Source organism: Zosterops lateralis (assembly GCF_965231275.1).
Source record: "Zosterops lateralis genome assembly, chromosome: 2".
In the NCBI taxonomy this organism is placed as follows: Eukaryota; Metazoa; Chordata; class Aves; order Passeriformes; family Zosteropidae; genus Zosterops; species Zosterops lateralis.
In genome coordinates this window covers 68123343-68133355 of record NC_139763.1, presented here as the reverse complement: position 1 = coordinate 68133355, position 10013 = coordinate 68123343, and the positions used below count along the sequence as shown (strand labels likewise).

At 39.2% G+C, this 10013-nt stretch overlaps 1 pseudogene across 1 annotated transcript in view; it reads right to left on the bottom strand.

Annotated features, from left to right (window-relative positions):
• Positions 1–211: 211 nt before the first annotated feature.
• Positions 212–10013, bottom strand: part of LOC310906179 (putative tRNA methyltransferase 9B) — a 54141-nt pseudogene continuing 44339 nt past the window's right edge. The window contains exon 2 of the transcript in view: positions 212–1300. The product of the transcript in view is annotated as a putative tRNA methyltransferase 9B (transcript). The remainder of the gene's footprint in view (positions 1301–10013) is intronic.

Below are 10013 nucleotides of genomic sequence, written 5' to 3'. Positions count from 1 at the left end.
TTCAATAAAGATGTATTTTAAGAACAAAATCAAAGAAAGCAGAGTCACAGAACCTGAGAGTTTCAAAGCAGTTTCTACCTCATACATGCCCTTCTCACCAAAACAAACCCAAGGCTATAAAAATTTCAGGAATGGTTTTCAAAGGCACTGAGCTTTCAGAAGAAAGAAAACCTCTAAGTATTCCCTGTGCACTTCAATGAGGGAATTTTCCCTAGAACTTCCACAGTTTAGTGTTTTCTGTGATCATGCACCAATTGGTGTGGTCAAAGTACAAATAAGTAATGCATAGCCCAGGAATATGGTGCTCTATCAGCTTGGCCAGTTCCTTGTCTTTAAAAATGTGGCAGTACCTCAGTCCGGCCCCACCAGGACCTGTCTGCTGTGGGCTGTTCATGGTCAGGGCACTCTCACTGACTGTTTTCTGCATAGAAGCGCCTACTCTGCTTTTTCTCTGAGGTTAGCAAGAAAGCTCCTTGCTTTGGGTGGTGTGCTGTTTTAAGTTGTTGTCTGACAGCTAATTCTTTCTGACGTGAAAGCAGGTCAGGTAAATACACTCTGCTGCAACCAAGATGACTACCTGCAGCCATGAGGGAGCTGTACACTTGCTTGCCCTAATTCTGAATAACATCTTCTGAGAGCCTTTGAGCAGCGAGGTGACATGGGCAGCACAGGTTTAACAGCCACTTCAAAAGTTATTGTATTTTAAAAACTCAGTTTGCCATGTGGAAAAAGTGAGAAGCACATTTCAGACAGCCATGCTCTCTGTGTTTTTTTTAACTTTTTCTCCCCTTTTTAATTCATTCAGCTCAACACTGTAATTGCCATAACTAATGAGCCCTTCTTGGTGCCATTGATCACCCAAATTTAATACTGAGTCAAGTGATCTTGAGAACAGAGACCATCTCAGAGATTTCTCTGACACTGTGCACAGTGCTTTTTTCTCCCTTCTGCAGGATGAGCTCCTTGCTGTCCTGCATAGCTCTGAAGTCCCATCCAACTTATGACAAGGCTGTTTCAAAGCCAGTTCTTTGTCCCTGTGAAGAATTGATTTTTGTACTCCATGTGAGCAAGGCTCACCTGACGAGCAGGAAGAAGGTGAAGGTTTCTAAGGAACAAAGTTGTCTTGCTTTTCAAATCTTCCCCATTTTTGCTCCATTGCCCACACATATATCATTATCTGGCCTCCTACTCTCAAGATGTGAGCCATCTCTTTTATCACTTGCATGCGCCTCTCTTCCAGCTGAAAAATGGTGTATCACAAGAACAGAACAGATAAGGAGAATAAGTATCCCTTGAGGCGCTAATGAATACAGAGTGTAGGGACAGGGACTGGCTCTGACACAGTGGAAGCCGATGGTTTGCACCACAGGAATGCATCATTTATCTTCTGTGGTGCTATGTGTAGCTTTACTACCTTTATCATCTCTGACATTATGCTAACTTTAACTCTAAAGAGTCCCTACCACACTGATGTATTTAAAAAACACAGCAGAATTTAGAAATGTTGAAACAACTGGCATGTGCCAGGCTGGCAAGAAACTACAAAATTATTTTTTCAATGAATGGCCATCACCTGGTCAGCAGCAAAGCAACATGGAATGTTGAATCAACATATTGGTGAAAGACACTTGGTCAACTAGCATGTGTCTACTTCTTCCCAGTAACAAATATATATATATATTTAAAACAGATAATTAGATAATCTCACTCCTGGTGTGATACCCACCTTCCGGCAGACAAACATGTGAGATGTGGAGAGCACCTCATAAGCAGGATGGTGAAACCAAGCAATACAATTTCCCTTGAGCCAGAACCCAGTTTAAATTTCATTCTTATTTCAATAAAAATATTTGCATCAGAAAGGCAATTGGTCTCAGGCTTTGGCAGGGATTTGCAGAATGACAGTGTTACAGGTTAGCTCCTGCTGTCATGCTGAGCAGCTTTGGAGCAATTCACAACAAACATTGAGGTTGATTAGGTCTTGGTGCACAGCAGGGACTCCAGCAAAGGTTCTGCTGTATCAAGGGAATGTTAAATCCTGTAATAGTGCTGGAAAAGGACACATATTAAAGGCACTGAAAACAAAAAGCATTAGAATTAATGATAATTATCTAACCTTCTTTTTCCCTCAGTGAAAACACCCTGTGCTAGATCTAGTAGACATTTCTACACGTATCACTTCAGGTTACAATGACAAGCCACCTTTTGCTTAAGCTTTTGAAATGATGGCTTCCACAGAGAAATAATGTGTCTTTCAAGGAAAAAGAAATAAAGTGCAGGCTTGATTCTTTCTAGAAACATAAGTATAGAAAATGCTACCAGAAGCTCTGTATGTGTAGCCTCTAAGTGCCTATCAGGGTAGCCATTCACCAACAGATCCATTTTACCTCAGAAAAAGAGACACTTTACAATTAAAAGAATAACAGCATGCAGTCCAGCTGCCACAGGAAAACACTGCAATGAATGATGCATTCAGAGTCTCAGTGCAACGTGAGGATCAAAAGGCAAGCTTTGAAGAAAGAGGATGTTTTAACATTCAGAGTGCTCTGCCTGTAGGTTTCCCTTTTCTGAGATCAACAGAAATCAATTCCAAAAGCTGAGGTCTTCTAGCAGTAGTCGAGATGTTGATACTGAAATATTATGACCTTCGTAATTAAAAATGCTTTGAGTCTCATTAAGGAAATTACAGTTTATTAATACAATTGCACACTGAACAAAACTTTAGTGTGGTCACAATAAATTTGTCAGATAACTTTAAAAGCTGTGGGTGATATATTACATTTAAAAAATGCATAAATCTAAGAAACAGAGCATTTGCATGGGGCAACATCACACTATCCAGAAATCACAGATTATCATGTGAATTACTGTACATGACTCTTTCTAATCAAAGCCAAACCTGTAAGACTCCAACACCACATGAAGTCACATTCACTTAAAGCAAGCAGGTCACAAAAATTTTTTTTTTTCTTTTCCTTGACATCAAAGCCTTGTCTACTGAATTTGTTTAAATTGAACAAGTTGCACTGTGCAGTATAGGTGCTGCTTCAGAGATGGAGCTGAGCTGGCAGTGAGGCACAAACACCAAAGCCTGATTACAGCCCAGCAGTGACATGAGCCTGCTTCCCTCCCCTCCAGTGGGAGGGAAGTTCAGATCTGCTTCTCCTGCATCTTCTCTCATACTGATGAGTCAATGGCATTGAATATTTCATAGAATCATAGGATAGTTTGGGTTGGAATGAACCTGAAGATCACCTGCTTCCAATCTGCCCACTGTGGACAGGGACACCTTCCACTAGACCAGGTTGCTCCGAGCTCCAGATGACCTGGCCTTGAACACTTCCAGGGAGAGGACATCCAGGACTTCTCTGGACAACCTGTTCCAATGCCTCACCAACCTCATCATAAAATATTTGTTCGTATTATCTAGTCTAAATAAAGTTTAGAAAGTGCCTCTCCATCTTTCTAACAAGCCTCCTTTAATCATTGAAAGAGTACAATAAATTCTTTCTAGTCCTTCAGTGCTACCCCAGCAATCTTTCCCCATCAGTTCAGTATATTTTAAGGTGATTTTCCACCATCAAAACACTAGGGTCCCGATGTTTGAAAGTGCATTTATTATTGTGAATGGTACTTTAAATCAAAGTAGCTTTGTCCTAGATTGCAAAAAATACAGAAACTTGCAGGTGGTGAAAACAATATCAGGACAGAGGAAACTTATTCTGGGTCAGAGCAAATATTCCTCCAGCATGGTACTGTGGCAGCAGCCAGTAACAGAGGTACAAGAAAAAAAAGAAGGAAAGAAGAGTGGTGCTCTGTCCTCTTGCCTCCTGTGATCGGCAGCCTAAGAGCTGTATCTGATAGCCAGATATGGATCTGCCCTCCACGGATACTTTCTTGAACTCACTTGTACTTTTAATTACACAAATTCACAAGTCAAACTAACTTGCAATTTAATTATACAGATTTTTTTTTGTTTGTGTTATATATTTCTTTGTGTTTCTCCTGTTGCAATAAAGCACAGAAATTTACCCCTTATTCACTAATTTAATATAGTTTGTGGATTCCAGGATGCTATCTCCCTCAGGAGCAGTATACTATGTATATAATATATAAAAGTGTATAATATGAATTATACACTTCCTTTAAGATGCTTTTGTGATGACACTCTATATAATTAGGTAAAGAGCCATAGCCCATTAATCTGTCCTCATACATACTCAGTTTGCACCTTTGATCATTATAAAGACCTTTACTGCTTCATGTATATTCTTCCAGTGATGGAAAAACCCTGAATTTCATGAAGTATTCAAGATATGGGTGCATCAAGTATTTATCCTCTACCATTCTTCTGCATTTAAATTTTTATTCTTAATGTTTGAATACTTTTTCGACCAGGTTTGAACACTCATCTAATACTTTTGAAGGCATTGAAAATGAGTCTTATGATGATTTCAACAGCTTTCCTGAACAAGAACAGAGGGTACCTCTGTGCCTGTACCCTTATTTTTTTCTATGCACATAACCTGGAAGTTATCCACAAATAATTTTCTGAGACTTTGCACCCAGTCATTAGTTCCATGTGAGAATTTTTCTTGCATCTCCTTGCAGCCAGTAATCCTGAATAACTGTGTCACCAGCAAACTTTATCACTAGCCTAGTAATTTCCTTTGTAATCATAAATTGGTATCTTTTGAAGAGCAACCTTTATACAGGTGTCATACATTTATGCTGAACACTTGGCATTGAATCCTTCACCACTTTCACGCTCCTCTACCAGCATTTTACCCTTCTGGGTTTCCCTTCGAATTTCCCTTAAGAGTTTCTTCCTTTCTGGTTGTAAACTTTTAGGCAGTGAATTTTTTAAAGCATTTTCTAGCAGGTGGTTTGATTCCAGTCCCATTAAATTTAGTGAGAGGATGTGGTTCTTGCACAATTACTTATTGATGTGGGCTTGATGCACTTTTTCAGACTACTAAGAGTTTTTTCCCTTTTGGGGGTTCTCTTATTAATCTTTTCAAGAGCCTTTGTGCCTCTATTGTACCATTTACACAACCTACATATGGAAAATTGTGGTTTCTCAATATTGTGTTTTCTGCCCCCACTGCCCCTGTAGTCTCTTTTAATAATCTATGGTCATTTTCTCTAAGTTTATCAAAGAGTTGGTGATACATCCTTGTTATTATACTGCTCTCCTTTGTTGCTTTCTACCTACGGTTATTTCTTCCAGAAATTTATCTTCATGCTACTTTTTCCACAGAGGAATATTTAGATATTTTTAGCTGTTATGCAAGCCTTGTAACAAAAGGTTGAAAAGAGACTTAAGGTTCATTAAACCCCTTAAGGGCTTTAATGAGCATTATATCATTATCATACTAAGCAAAATCATGTCATGGTGATGAGGAAAAGTAGGACCACTTTCAATTTTCCAAATATCCAAACAAACCATTGAAATTTTTTTTTTTTGCTTGGGTTGAGCATGACCAAACTACTGGCAGCTCCACAGCAGCAAAGCCTCCCTTCATGGATTATTGGTTGTTTTAAATCAAGCATCCTTTTCATTTTGGCAATACATTCCTCTACCCTACCAAAAAATCAATCCAAATTAATTTTGTGTCATGTACTGCTCATTCCCACTGCTTTTGTTTAAATTGAAGACTGAAAGTTTTTCCATAGCTGAAAAATACCTAATGCAATTTTATATTTTAAATGGAGAAGGTGAGGAGGAAAGAACATTTCAAAGATTCTTCTCTTCTTCATTTCACAAGAATATAATGAATTGCTCCTTCTCTTAATTGAATACTGTGACTAATCCTACTAAAAGGGATTATTTAGAACAAGCAGACAATGCTAGATAAATTTTTGTGTCATTCGGCTGTCTTCAGAGAATGAAACTGAAAGCATAAACAACTTTTCTAAATTTTTTTACATGTCACTTTCAAAATTAATATTTTAGGTCAATGATTCAATTTAGACCTTGTTAAATGGCAAAAAAAGAGATCTGTGTAATCAGAAATCACTTTTTTTCTGGTAAATTTCTTTATTGAAGTAAAATCTCATTGGAGACATTTGGAAAGTATTTAAAGATCACAGAATTTTTATCTCAGAGACTCTTTTGTATATACTATATATACACTTCAGATGCCGCTTTATCTCTGTCAGCTATAATAATGGGAACAACTGGAACATATATAAAGACATGGTTCTAAGCTAAATGTTATTTTAGTCTCTCCATTATGGTGATATCAAAAATAAAAAGGGGAGGAAAAATACTAATATATGAAAGAATTATTTAAAAGCATTACTGAATAAACTTCAAACAGTGTTTCCATGAAAAACTTTCCCTGTCAAAAACCAAACTCAATTACTTAGAATAGAAAATTTGTCCATTCTTTTATTTTTTGCATATTTATGGTTAACATGAAGAAATAAGGCTGCTGCCTTTATAAAAACCATCGTAATAGTGAAATTTAATGAACTTAGTAAAGCCTTGATTCTACGTTTTATTTTAAGCACTTGAATAGCTACATCGTTTTAGCTGGATTACTTATGTGTTTATTAAAGATGATTCTAAAATGTTTGTCACAGCAGCAGAAAAGTGGGGACACTTGTAACTAAAATTGGCAAAAGAAGGTGATAAAATAAGATGAAGTAAAGCTGTCTTCATCAAGTCATCCCTCTCCCCTGCTGTGTGCCATCCTCCAGGTGCTTATCCTGGATTAGTTCTCCCTCTTCTCACAGAGCAGTGTGGCCTTTTGTTCTGGGTGGTAGTGTAGGATGCACACAAAGTATTTATTCTATCACCATCTTCATGAACTGTTAAAACCAAGTGGGGCAGTGCTCTAGTGTTGGGGGGTCTTCTGCTAATGGCCCATCAATGCCTTGCCCAGGACTCACAGGTAACTCCCTCCAGGGGTTATCTCTGTGTAATGGGCCATCAAGGACCCACTTCACAGCTCATCATCCCATTGTGAGATGCTCTGCCCAGGGGGAGGAGGCAAGCATTCTCACCTGGATATAAGCTGGGATTTGGGACAGTGCAAGTAGCCCTTACCCACTGGATTCCCAGAGGAGCAGAGCTACCAGACCTTTCTACAGGATCACTGCTTCAGGAAGAGCACCTCACCTGGACTGCTTCCACCATCCTGCTCAGGTTGTGTTCTGACTCTGTCAGTGGTCCTTTGTGTTATTGCATTTATTTTATTGTATTTTTACCTTTTTACCTTTCTTCTTATTAAATTGTATCTCTGACTTGGAGCCTCTCACTCGTTTTGCTTTCAAACCACAACACCTTTCCTGGAGCTGACCCAGTCTCACCAGCTGCAGTACCTGGGCTTCACCTGGCTGGGCTCTCAGAGATGGCTCTGTCTTCAAGCATTATATTAGTTGTCATTGCATAGAGAGAGAATAATGCAGGCAGCTGCTGCCTCTCCTTCCCTCAGATGTGTGCTTCTCCCTGCTGGCCTGCAGGATTAGCCTCCGTTTCCACCTCCTTTGGGCTATTTGGCTTCAGGCTTCAAGGGTTGATGGTGGTGATTTCCCCCCACCCATGCAGATGAGTGTTGAAGTACTGGTGCCCATCCCCGAGGAATGGAAATGTGGGTTCGAAACCCCTCCAGCTGTGGAAGGAGATGAATCAAGCTCTTCTGCTTTCTGGGTCTTCTGCTTCCTGTGGACTTGGCTGTACAAGAAAGAGAAAAAAAGCAAACTCTCTGTAATAGTCTGTTAGACATCAACCCCAAAAAGACATTGGTTCTAGGGACCTTTATTTAGTGAAGAAGGTGTAAATGTGCACCCAGGTCAGGTGCCCAGACACTGTTCTGGATCCATTCTGGATCCCAATGTCTTGTTCAGTAGGACAGCAAGCTTTTGGCAGTATAGCATGAAACCTCCCTGCTAGGAAATCCTGCTCTCAGGTGACGGCAGAATCCTGACAAAGCTTTGATGTGGAAGCTGCTCAGCCATCCCTCCTTCCACAACCAGAGCCATGTTGCTCTGCACCCTGGGAGAGAGAGGAAAACAGCTGTACACTGGCAGCTTGTGCAGCTGTTGGGAAGTTGTCACCTCTTTTATTGACACCCAGCAGCTGGCCAAGACCTTGAAGCCAGGTAATGCTGCTCAGAATATGTTGGTGAGATTTAAGATAGATATACTGTCAACTGAGTGACAGTGATAAGACCATAGATTGTGGTCTAAAATAAATTATTCCATTTATAAGTGATAAACAGGCTGCTGGCTCTTACTGTGAAAATTAAACTAAATATAAGAGTGTATTTGGAGTTTGCACCAGTTCTGCACTCCAGTAACTTGGAGCAGCAGAGTGAAGCGTAAGGAAAAGAGCTCCTTCTGCTGCAATGTTTGTTTTTCTAAGTAAAGAAACCCCACCAAAACCAACAGAGTCTAATTTTCTGACCTGAACACATTCTGAGATAACTGTATCATTCATACACTGGAAATAAACTTAGGATATTTTTGATAAATCAGTTATAACCAGCCTGAAAATATCTATGCAAGAAACACAGAGCTCCTGATTTGGTTGAGATAGAAATCCTTGCTGTGAGTGATAATTGTCTAAACAGACAACATCGTCAGCTGAATGAGTCCAGAGAAAAAAGCTGTGGAAATGACAGAAAATCCTGCAGCTCCTATGGAGATTCTTTGCATCTCTAAGAATTTGTTATTACTAGCTTGAAAATACTGCATTATTCCCTTTAAACAAAACACTAACATTGGTGAGGCCAAAGCTGAAATCAGGGCTGGCAGATGTCTCAGAAGCAGCAGAGGTACTCTGTGGGTCACCTAATCAAAACCAGAAAATCCCACAATGGGTGGTATTTCTCCTGTGTCTCTAAGACCTCTTGTGAAATTCAGATTTTGTTAATATTTTGCACATCTGACTTCCACCAGGGAGGAGGGCTCCCTGCTGTGAGGGGAGCTTTATTAACATTAGGCAGCAACTGGGTTATAGGAGAGTCAATGGATTTTTCTCAAAAAGCTCAGATGGGCTTTACATTACAATAGATGCAAAAAAAAAAAATTAGAGGTTTTTCACTTTCTGTCTCCATGGAACTCTTAAACACTTGGCCCAAATGTGACCCGATTTCCTCCAACCTGCTTTTAAAATCCTCCTAATATCTGAGGTAAATAACCTTTGCTGCAGGGTAAGATGATTATTTTCTTTTTCTTCCTATGTCAAACAAAGAAAAGCTTTCTCTGAAAATCATTTATATATTTGAAGACTATTATGTTTCCTTCAGTCTTTTATTTTTTCTCTTTCTTGACTGACCAAATCAAATTTCTTTCAGCTTCTTCTAATAATTTAGATTTTCTAAACACTAGTTATTTAAAATGTCTCAATATAGATTGGAAGCTTTCTAAGACATGGTCCTCAAAAGCAGATAGGATAGTCCACCTAAGGTCTCAAACACACTAAGCACAGGAGAGTGACTCAGTTTTGTGACTTCCATGAAACTGTTCTGTCACCATCCCAAGCAAGTGTTTATGGGTTTTGTGGCAGCATTACACTACTTGCACATTTTTGGCCTATGGTCCATCTTGCCTGGTCATTATTTCTCATTTTGTTCATTGAATATTTCCTTGCCAAGCATAGTATGTCTCTTTCAATGGTTTCTGAGAACCCTCCATTATTTGCCTTTGTCATCCCATCTTCCAAAAGAATTCCAGCTCCTCCTATATAGGAACCATTCACAAATTGTGCAATATGCTCTCTATCAGCCATCAAAGTTATTAATTAAAATTTCGGTAGAAATCGATGTAGGATGGCTCTGAAGAGCATGCCTTTTTTCAAATGCATACTGTGTGGAGAGTGAACCACTGATTCATTTTGAGGATGATTTTTTTCTATATTCTTAACTCCATTTACTTATTTTACTTGCAACGTTGACACAAGAGTCAAGATGTATCATGTCTTATCCTGCTACCCTGTCAAAAACAGAAAACAGATAGACTTGCTCCTGACAAACCCATGTTGCCTGTTTCCCCTTACATTAGTA